Source organism: Anser anser (assembly GCF_964211835.1).
Source record: "Anser anser genome assembly, chromosome: 1".
Classification (NCBI taxonomy): Eukaryota; Metazoa; Chordata; class Aves; order Anseriformes; family Anatidae; genus Anser; species Anser anser.
In genome coordinates this window covers 165006797-165016042 of record NC_139720.1, presented here as the reverse complement: position 1 = coordinate 165016042, position 9246 = coordinate 165006797, and the positions used below count along the sequence as shown (strand labels likewise).

At 42.0% G+C, this 9246-nt stretch overlaps 1 long non-coding RNA gene across 1 annotated transcript; it reads right to left on the bottom strand.

The window, feature by feature from the left end:
* Window positions 1-201: 201 nt before the first annotated feature.
* LOC310880117 lies at window positions 202-8964 on the bottom strand. The gene is made up of 2 exons (XR_014571446.1): window positions 8224-8964; window positions 202-3407 (listed from the first exon to the last, which is right to left on the bottom strand). It is a non-coding gene; the product is annotated as an uncharacterized lncRNA (long non-coding RNA).
* Window positions 8965-9246: the final 282 nt, after the last annotated feature.

The following is a 9246-nucleotide window of genomic DNA, read 5'->3' as shown; positions in this document are numbered from 1 at the left end:
CCCCGTTCCTCTTTGAGGAGGGGGAGTGAGAGAGCGGTTGTGGTGGAGCTCAGCTGCCCACCCAAGTAAAATCACCACACCATGTAAATCTGATACACTCTTTTTTGAAGTTTTCTAAAATTTCATCTCTTGTTTCCGAAATTGCATCAGCAGAAGTGTTGGCGTTCATGAAGACACATAATCCACAAAGTGATTATATGAAGGTGCTTTATTAGGCACCGGAAGTTAGGGGCATGCCTGCCCAAATCTAACTTCGTCTGATTTGTTTTCTTAGTTCTCTTTTATCTCCTAAGATACTACATATGCATTAGGTTTCACAACTCATCTATGCATATTCATTTCCTAGCTCCACCTAGCCTCGCTTCGTATGCTAATTATCTTATCAGTCCTTCTGCGCTTGCGTATCACTCTCTGGTGGTCGTCCGGGTGGTCGTCGGGATGAAGTAAGATGTCTTCATCAGAGTTGAACTTTTTAACATTTCCTTCTCACGCATGCTCTCTGAGCCCTTGGTCTCAGTCCAAACCGCAAGGTTGGTTTGACCCAGTTCCCAGAGTCCAAGAAGCCCCAGTTATCTAGATGTCTTGCAAATTGAGCATTCTTTTAATCCTCCTTACTCCTCATCATGAATTGGTGCATTCTCATGTTACCCTTGCACATATATTTTGTATCTTCCAAGCGCAGCCTCGGAACAGTACATCGCAAATGTAGCATACTAAACAATATTGTATTATTTCTTCTTCTATTACTAACATTTCCCCCCTTTGAAAGCATTTCACTCCTTTCGAGGAGGGCAAATGCTTTCACTAACTAACTAAAATATTTTACACTCAGTGCTCACCAATAATATAACCACGGAAAATTACATCATTAAGAATCAAGGAAATTACAAAGATTAGGATTGTCACAACATTTCATAAGTCCACCACTTCTGCTTTATGTTACATTCGCTCTTTTGGTTGGGTTCACTTGATCTGAAACTGATCTTGTCTATTCGGTTTTCATTCCATTTCACCTCCTGGGTTCCTCAGATTCTTTCTCTGAAATCCAAAGTTGTTAGATGCCGGTGGAGGATATTGAGGATGTGGTTCCATTTACCGAGCAATAGTTTGCATCACTGTCCGGTTCCAGGTTGTCTTCCTTAGAATCAGACTTTTCAGCATTATAAATGTTAACCAAATTAGTACCCCTACAATCACCAATATAATTATTGTCTCCAGTAAGGACTTAACCCAATTACTAATATTCCATCCACTAAAAATTTTATCCAACCAGCTTGTTGTCATATCTTTCTCTTCCTGTTCTGCATCTTGTTCCACTCGAGCCAGTTGTTCTATGTCATGTTCTACATCAATAGTCACATTTGGAATGTGGATGCAGCAATGATCAATATGATCTTTTAGAAATCCACATACTCCATGTTCCTTTAATAACAGTGTATCTAATGCTAATTGATTCTGTAGCCATTTTAGTTGTAGCTTGTAGTTGGATATTAAGGTCTCTAAAGCCTTCTTTTGTGGCTTTCGCAAGCCTACTCACTTGTCCTGTAAGTTTATAAATCATTTCCCTATTTCAATAAGTAGCTACCTTTGCAAATAGAGGTTCTAATGCCCAATTGAATTTTACTCCATCCGAGAGTTCATGCCATATATCTTCATCTGCCCCTTCTTCTAAACTTCTTTTTGCCCTACTAATTTGTAGGGTTTCCAACTTTCCCTTAAAAGGAGACTTTTTCGATATTGGACGCAGCGTGGGGAGGGAGTCCTAGAGTTATTTCTTTTACTTCCCCATCTATCGGTGGGTGTGCAGTCCAAGTTCCATTACTGGCTGCCCATACAAATTGTCCTGGACTTTTTATGGTACTATAGCTACAATCCACTGCGACTTGACTAGCCTGGCTATTTCTTTCCGAATTGTACTTAATTCCTCGGCAAGTACATCCTGCCCTAAGAGCTATCAATACCGGAAGTAAGTGCTCAACATCTTCATTATTACTGTCGCAAGTATATTTCTTCTCACAAGTCCACCAAGCTACCTTTGTTGACTCTTGTCTACCACTACTGTCAACCCGGCTTACTGTATAAAACTGATCAGTTCCATTCTGCTTTCCCTGCCATTTAATACACCATGATGTATTCCCTCCATACTGGAATTTCTGCAATAAACTTACTGTCCAATCACTATCCCACCCTTTCATTCCTTTTGGCTTATTTTTCTCTTGACATTCCCAAACAATCTTTTCTCTAACTCCTTCTACTACACATAGTTCGTCGTAATAACACTGTCCCACATTCTTAAATCTGCCTATCGTTATGAAATGGTAGTTCTTCTTCTTTTCACATTCAGACCTCGATGTTGGGGGGCTCAGTTTCCTATAGTATTGTGTAACATTTATCCTCTCTAAAACTTTCACTTCTTTACATTGAATTGTTCCATTTCCTTTTACTTGGGGCAGTGGGGAGGTTATTATACCCCACTCAAGCGGGTCCCCTGTTGCTTTTGGAATGGGCAAACAAGCAGTAATTCTATCAGTTCCTTTCATTATGGCAAAATCTTTAATCAATCCTACCAGTAAATTCTCTGATGGTTGCCTGTGTGGGATCTGTACCACTTGTGTCCATGGTACCTGGCCCTCTCTTTTTCTTCTAGATCCTTTTCAGTGGGCTACCAATATTCCTTTATCCAATTTCGGATATACCAATATCTCTCTTATCCCGTAATCTGTGCTATTTTCATGTGTTACCACGCACCGGTAATTTCCTTTGTTGACTTTAGTAACACTAAACAGGGTTAAGGTGGTAGCTCCTCTCAGTTGTTGGCCCAATTCTATGGTTATACTTACGTACGCCTTCCCCTCCCATCCAGCCTTCAATCCTGTATTGTCCCTGGTTGTGTCTACGTATATTTCCTGGCTCTGTCCGGAGTCATTTATTTTTTCCCAGACCACCTGTAGAGAGCTAATTGTTATTGGTTTATCGTTGTGCATTCCACATTCCAAAGTAACATTTTCTCCTCTGAATATTTCCTCTTTCTTATATTTTTCTGGTATTTCTAGGAACCCAATTACAAGGTATTTACACAAAACAATTACTGTTATCGTTACTGTTGTCAAGAACCCCAACATTGTATGGTTATACGCGCTTCATCTGTAGTTTTATATCTCCGATTGCTCGCACTGACCAAAATTCAGGAACCTTTTTCACCCGAGTATAATGAATCCAAGCATCCACCCCTTCTACCTTTACAGCTGTAAAAGTAGTCAATAATACTTGATAAGGTCCGGCCCACTGTTCTCTCAGGGGTTCTTCATTCCAGTTTTTAATGTACACTTGGTCACCTGGCTGAATGTCGTGGACAGGATTTTCCAGTGCCAACGGTCGGTTCCACACCAGAACACTTCGAAGTTGAGCTAAAGTTTTACCAAGAGACAATACATAATTATAAACATCCTGGTTCCCTGTTATATGCATATTAGGATTTGGTTCTGGGGATTCATAAGGCTTTCCATATGTAATCTCATATGGGCTTACTGACATTCCACTCCTTGGCTTTATCCTTATTCTCAGTAAAGCTATAGGGAAAGCTTGTGGCCATTGTATTTTGGCTTCCTGGCAGATTTTACTGATCTGTCCCTTTAGAGTTTGGTTCATCCTTTCTATCTGTCCACTAGATTGGGGTCTCCATGCAGTATGTAAATTCCAAGAAATTCCTAATAGCCGACTTACGTCTTTAACCACAGATGCAACAAAGTGGGGTCCCCTATCCGAGGATATTCCTAATGGTACCCCAAACCTCGGAATGGTTTTCCACTATATAACCATTTTACTGTCTCTTTAGCTTGATTGGTGCGACAGGGAAGGGCTTCTGGCCATCTGAAAAAGGTGTCAACCCCTACTAACAAATACCTATATCCCCTAGTCCTAGGTAACTCTACAAAATCAACTTGCCAGTAATATCCTGGTTCTATTCCTACTCTAACTCTTCCCATTTCAGCATGTTTTCTTGCTACTGGATTATTTTTCAGACAAATCTCACACTTTGACATTACTGATTTTGCCATTGTTAACATATGTGTAGAGATAATGCTACGTTTTAAAATGTTACCATTGCCTCTGCACCCCAGTGACACTCGTTATGTCTTGTCTGAAGTATTTCTCGCATCACCAAGGGGGGTATTACTACCTGGCCCATAGCAGTTACATACCGTCCATCAGAGTTCTTTCGGGCCTTTAGGAGATGTGCTAATTTCTCATCCTCTGGTGAATATCTTGGTTCCTTGGGAAGATTAAGACAAGTGGGGCCTACCTTGAGTGGTACCAAAGCCATTACATTCCACACCTCCCGAGCAATTTGTCGAGCTGCTCGATCTGCCAGCCGATTCCCTTCTGATATTTTCAAGGTTCCTCCTTGATGAGCTTTACAGTGCATAATAGCCACTTGTTTTGGTTTTTGTACCGCATTTATCAAATTTAACACCTCCTCTTGATATCTTATATTGGCTCCTTGTGAGGACAACAGCCCTCTTTCTTTCCATAATGTTCCATGAACATGGACTACTCCAAAAGCATACTTTGAATCTGTCCAAATATTTACCATCTTCCCTTTACTCAGTTCCAGTGCTCGAGGTAGGGCTATCAGTTCCGCTCGCTGTGCTGATGTTTCAGGTGGTAAAGGTTTTGCTTCGATTACTGTCTTCAGGGTTGTTACTGCATACCCTGCATATCGTGTTCCATTCTCCGCAAAACTACTACCATCAGTAAAAAGTTTCCAGTCATACCTTTCAAGGGGTACATCCTTCAAATCCTCGCGGCTCGCATGGTTATGTTCGATTATTTCCACACAATTGTGTTCCAACGGTCCTTCTTCTGGAACAGTTCCTAGAAATACTGCTGAATTTAACAGGTTAGTTGTTTTCAAGGTTACGTCATCTTGTTCAGTTAGTATTGCCTGATATTTCATCATTCGGCTGGGTGATAGCCAGTGGCCCCCCTTTTGTTCTAAAACAGTTGTTACCATATGTGGTACAAAAACTTCAATATGTTTTCCCATTTGAAGGCAAATAATTTTCTACTATCTTTATCAAGAGGTATGCAAAAGAAGGCATCCTTTAAATCTATCACAGTAAACCATTTATATATCTCTCTCACAGATGTTAACAATGTATAAGGATTAGCCACTACTGGGTGAATGTCCTTTGTTATTTCATTTATTGCTCTAAGATCTTGTACCAATCTATACTCACCATTCGGCTTCCTTACTGGAAAAATTGGAGTATTGTATTCCGATTTACATTCTTCCAGAATCTGATGTTTGAGAAATTTGTCAATAATTTTCACTGTCCCCTGCCTAGCTTCTATCTTAAGTGGATATTGTTTGATTCGAACAGGTTTGGCTCCTTCCTTTAATTCCACCTTTACCGGTTGTGCCAGTTTCGACTTCCCTGGTACATCTGTTTCCCATACTGTTGGTATAACTGCATTTTCTACTTCTCTTGGAATATTAACAAAGGGTTTATCTTTGATCATTAGGATTTGTCCTACTTTGGACTCAGGTACCTTCATTATTAATTCTCCATCCTCAAAGGTTATTGTTGCATCTAATTTAGCTAATAGATCCCGTCCCAAGAGTGGAATCGGGCATTCTGGTACATACAAGAATTCATGGGTTAGTTCCTTACCCCCAAAACGCAAATCAAGGGGTTGTAAGAATGGCCGTCCCTCCCCCTTCCCTGTGGCTCCAATTATTGTAGTTGTCTTAGTTCCCAATCGTCCTTTTAAACTATTTAACACTGAATATGTTGCTCCTATTACATTTACAGATTAATTAACACAGAGAAAGAAGCTCCTGTAACCAACAACAATAAAAAATTCAAGCCTCTCTCTTCGTTTCCTAGCTTTATTTCAACTAGTGGACCTGCTAGGGTAGATGCCCCAGGTCCCCGTCATTTCTGACTGTTGTAAGTTTATCCTGCAGCCTAAGACAAATTCTTTCTGATATCAGGGGCCGATTGCCCTAGAAAGAGGCTAGCCAATTGCCTCTGTTTGTTTTCTGAAGCCAGGTCCAAATTTTCTGTCTTTTTTTTTTTTTTTTTCCATTGCATTTCAAAGTTGGTCCAAAAATTCAAAAATTCCATAGGGTTTTCTTTTGGACCTTGTTGGAACAGATTCTCAATTCCCAATTTAACCAGATTTTGGTATTTACATAATTTCCGGGGTGGTAAGGGTCTCGGGGGGGGGGGGTCGGTCAGGGGAATGCAGTGGTTGAAAGTTCCCTGAGCGGTCCCATTGGCAATCTGAGCTCACACAGGAACTCAGGTTGTTTTAAGAGTTAGCTGCTTTTCTGTTTCCATGACAACTCTCTCCCGGACCCATCACGGTCCCCCTGCCCCAGAGGGCTCACACCACGATTTAGAGATCTCAGCCTCGGGTTGAGACGGAACTATTAACATTCCTACATCCTCTTCCCCTGCTCATTCAACTTCAAACAGCTCTGTTAAATACTACATGCCACACAGCCTTTAACACCTTCAACAACCCTTTTAACACTTCCTTTATCTTCTTCCAGCCTGTACTTTTCTAATGCCAACACCAAAGGCTCAGTCAGGGACCAACTTAATTCCATACCTTTTCCCTCCAAGATGCTGAAACAACATATCAGTATACAACATTTCATCCTATTTTCCTTCTCTCCTCACAAACAACATTAATTGCAAGACACTGTTATAGTCGATTGATCCATAAAGCGGCCATTTAGTTTATATAGTGGCCACAATTGATTGCAATACTTAGTGGAAATCCTCTCGCTTTCCGCGCCCCCCCCACTCCCCCTTCCGACAATATCCTTGCACTGTGCCAATATACACCCAAGGAGGCTTTCTTTAAAACGTCTTTGTTTTGGATATTACCCATTTCCTTGATTTCCCATTCCCTTTTATTTATTTATATTAATTACTGTCCCTTGTTTCAATTTCCACGCAAACCTTTTTATTGCAGGTTTTTACTATGTTTTCCTAGTCTTCTCAAATGTCCCAATTCTCTGGGATTAAACTCCACATACAAACTTCACTATTTCAGATTATTAATGAGCCCCGTTCCAATCGTAAATCCACAGGACTTCCGGAAAAACACCTGAAGCACTCAGCCTTCCGTCTTCTAGACAAACAATACCACCTTTTCCACAAAATTTACATTTCAACAAGGCCGAATTTCAAGCCGAATGCTAATTTTTCTCATGCACTTTGTTAGTAAGCCTACACAAAACAAGGAATCACTCCTGTGTATCCATCAAGACGGGGGTTTAAAAGGTATTGAGGCCTAAATAAATTCGCTCTCCCCCTTCTTACCAAATTCCCAGGGCTCAGGCCCGAACCACCAAAGAAGTGGCTCTCCGTTCTACCGCTTTGATAATCAGTCAGCCCCCCTCCCCCGATACTTGGGAAACCGACCAAACACCACCGCGAATATACCGAAACTTTTAAACTGTTACTTAGATAATGCTCCCACCTTCCTCCTTGTCACACTCAAAACATTTAAGAACGAAATAGGATTGCAAGATGCACCGCCGGGCCCGTGTATTGGGCACCACCAATCAACATTTGGATAAAGCAGCACTTCTTTTCGGTCTGTCATGCGCTTCGTTCATCTCCGGCCGCTCCCCTCGCGGAGAATACGGAACCGCGGATCGGAACTCCGCACTCGCTTCGCAGCGATGCTGCGTCTCACTCACAACACAATCACGCAATCACACAGAGAGGCACCTTGCACTCTCGCTCACAAAATAACATTAATTGTAAGATAGTATTGTACTGTAAGGTTCCGTTTTCTGGCCAACTTTCTTGATCTTCTAGTTCATACTGTGGCCACCAAACATTACAGTAATCAACCAGTTTACCCTTTCGTAACTCCTGCCCGAAACACCCCTCCTTCCAGTGTGCTAGTAAACAGCCCAAAGGGGAGGATCGCGGTCCCGAAGCATTACCGCCCAGAATACTTTTAAGTTTTTACATTATCAGCTATAGCTTTTACCGAACCGAACCAGATGCTGAGCCTGCAGCAAAACCAGACCACTGATGCCGAACCTGCAGCGCTTTCGCGACTGTCTGACGGACGGCGCCTAGGCTTACCACGGGAATTCCCTAGCCCAACCGTGCGTGGCTTTCGCCGCGTCTGACCGGCAGGCTCCCAGACCAGATCGGTACCGATTACCAGAAAGCACCTTTTTCTTACCCTTTCAGAGGTACGTTGTGAGCAGCGGGGGTCGGTCGCGGCCGATGGCTCCCCGAGAAACTCCTCGGTGCCGGCTGGAGCGTGATCAGTTCGCGAGCCGCCTCAGCAGTGCCCACGAGGTCCCACCTGGGTCGCCAAAATGTTGGCGTTCATGAAGACACATAATCCACAAAGTGATTATATGAAGGTGCTTTATTAGGCGCCGGAAGTTAGGGGCATGCCTGCCCAAATCTAACTTCGTCTGATTTGTTTTCTTAGTTCTCTTTTATCTCCTAAGATACTACATATGCATTAGGTTTCACAACTCATCTATGCATATTCATTTCCTAGCTCCACCTAGCCTCGCTTCGTATGCTAATTATCTTATCAGTCCTTCTGCGCTTGCGTATCACTCTCTGGTGGTCGTCCGGGTGGTCGTCGGGATGAAGTAAGATGTCTTCATCAGAGTTGAACTTTTTAACATTTCCTTCTCACGCATGCTCTCTGAGCCCTTGGTCTCAGTCCAAACCGCAAGGTTGGTTTGACCCAGTTCCCAGAGTCCAAGAAGCCCCAGTTATCTAGATGTCTTGCAAATTGAGCATTCTTTTAATCCTCCTTACTCCTCATCATGAATTGGTGCATTCTCATGTTACCCTTGCACATATATTTTGTATCTTCCAAGCGCAGCCTCGGAACAGTACATCGCAAATGTAGCATACTAAACAATATTGTATTATTTCTTCTTCTATTACTAACAGAAGGACTCCTTTAGCCAGAGAAGCATGTTCATCTCTGTTTACTTCCTTGTTTTCCAAATTGCACCCCTGTAGAACCTGGCTAAAATAAAAGGATTAACTGAAACTGAGCCAACTTAGCAGATGAAAACTGCAAGAATGCTGGCAGAAATGGTACCCAGCTTCCTGTTTTTGACAATATAAATAATGTTAACTGCTATGCAGATTTTGTCATGAAACTGCTGTTTGTTCTACAAAAATTTGTACAATTCATGAAGGTAGCAGCTGGTAACTGTAGTTAAAGCTATTC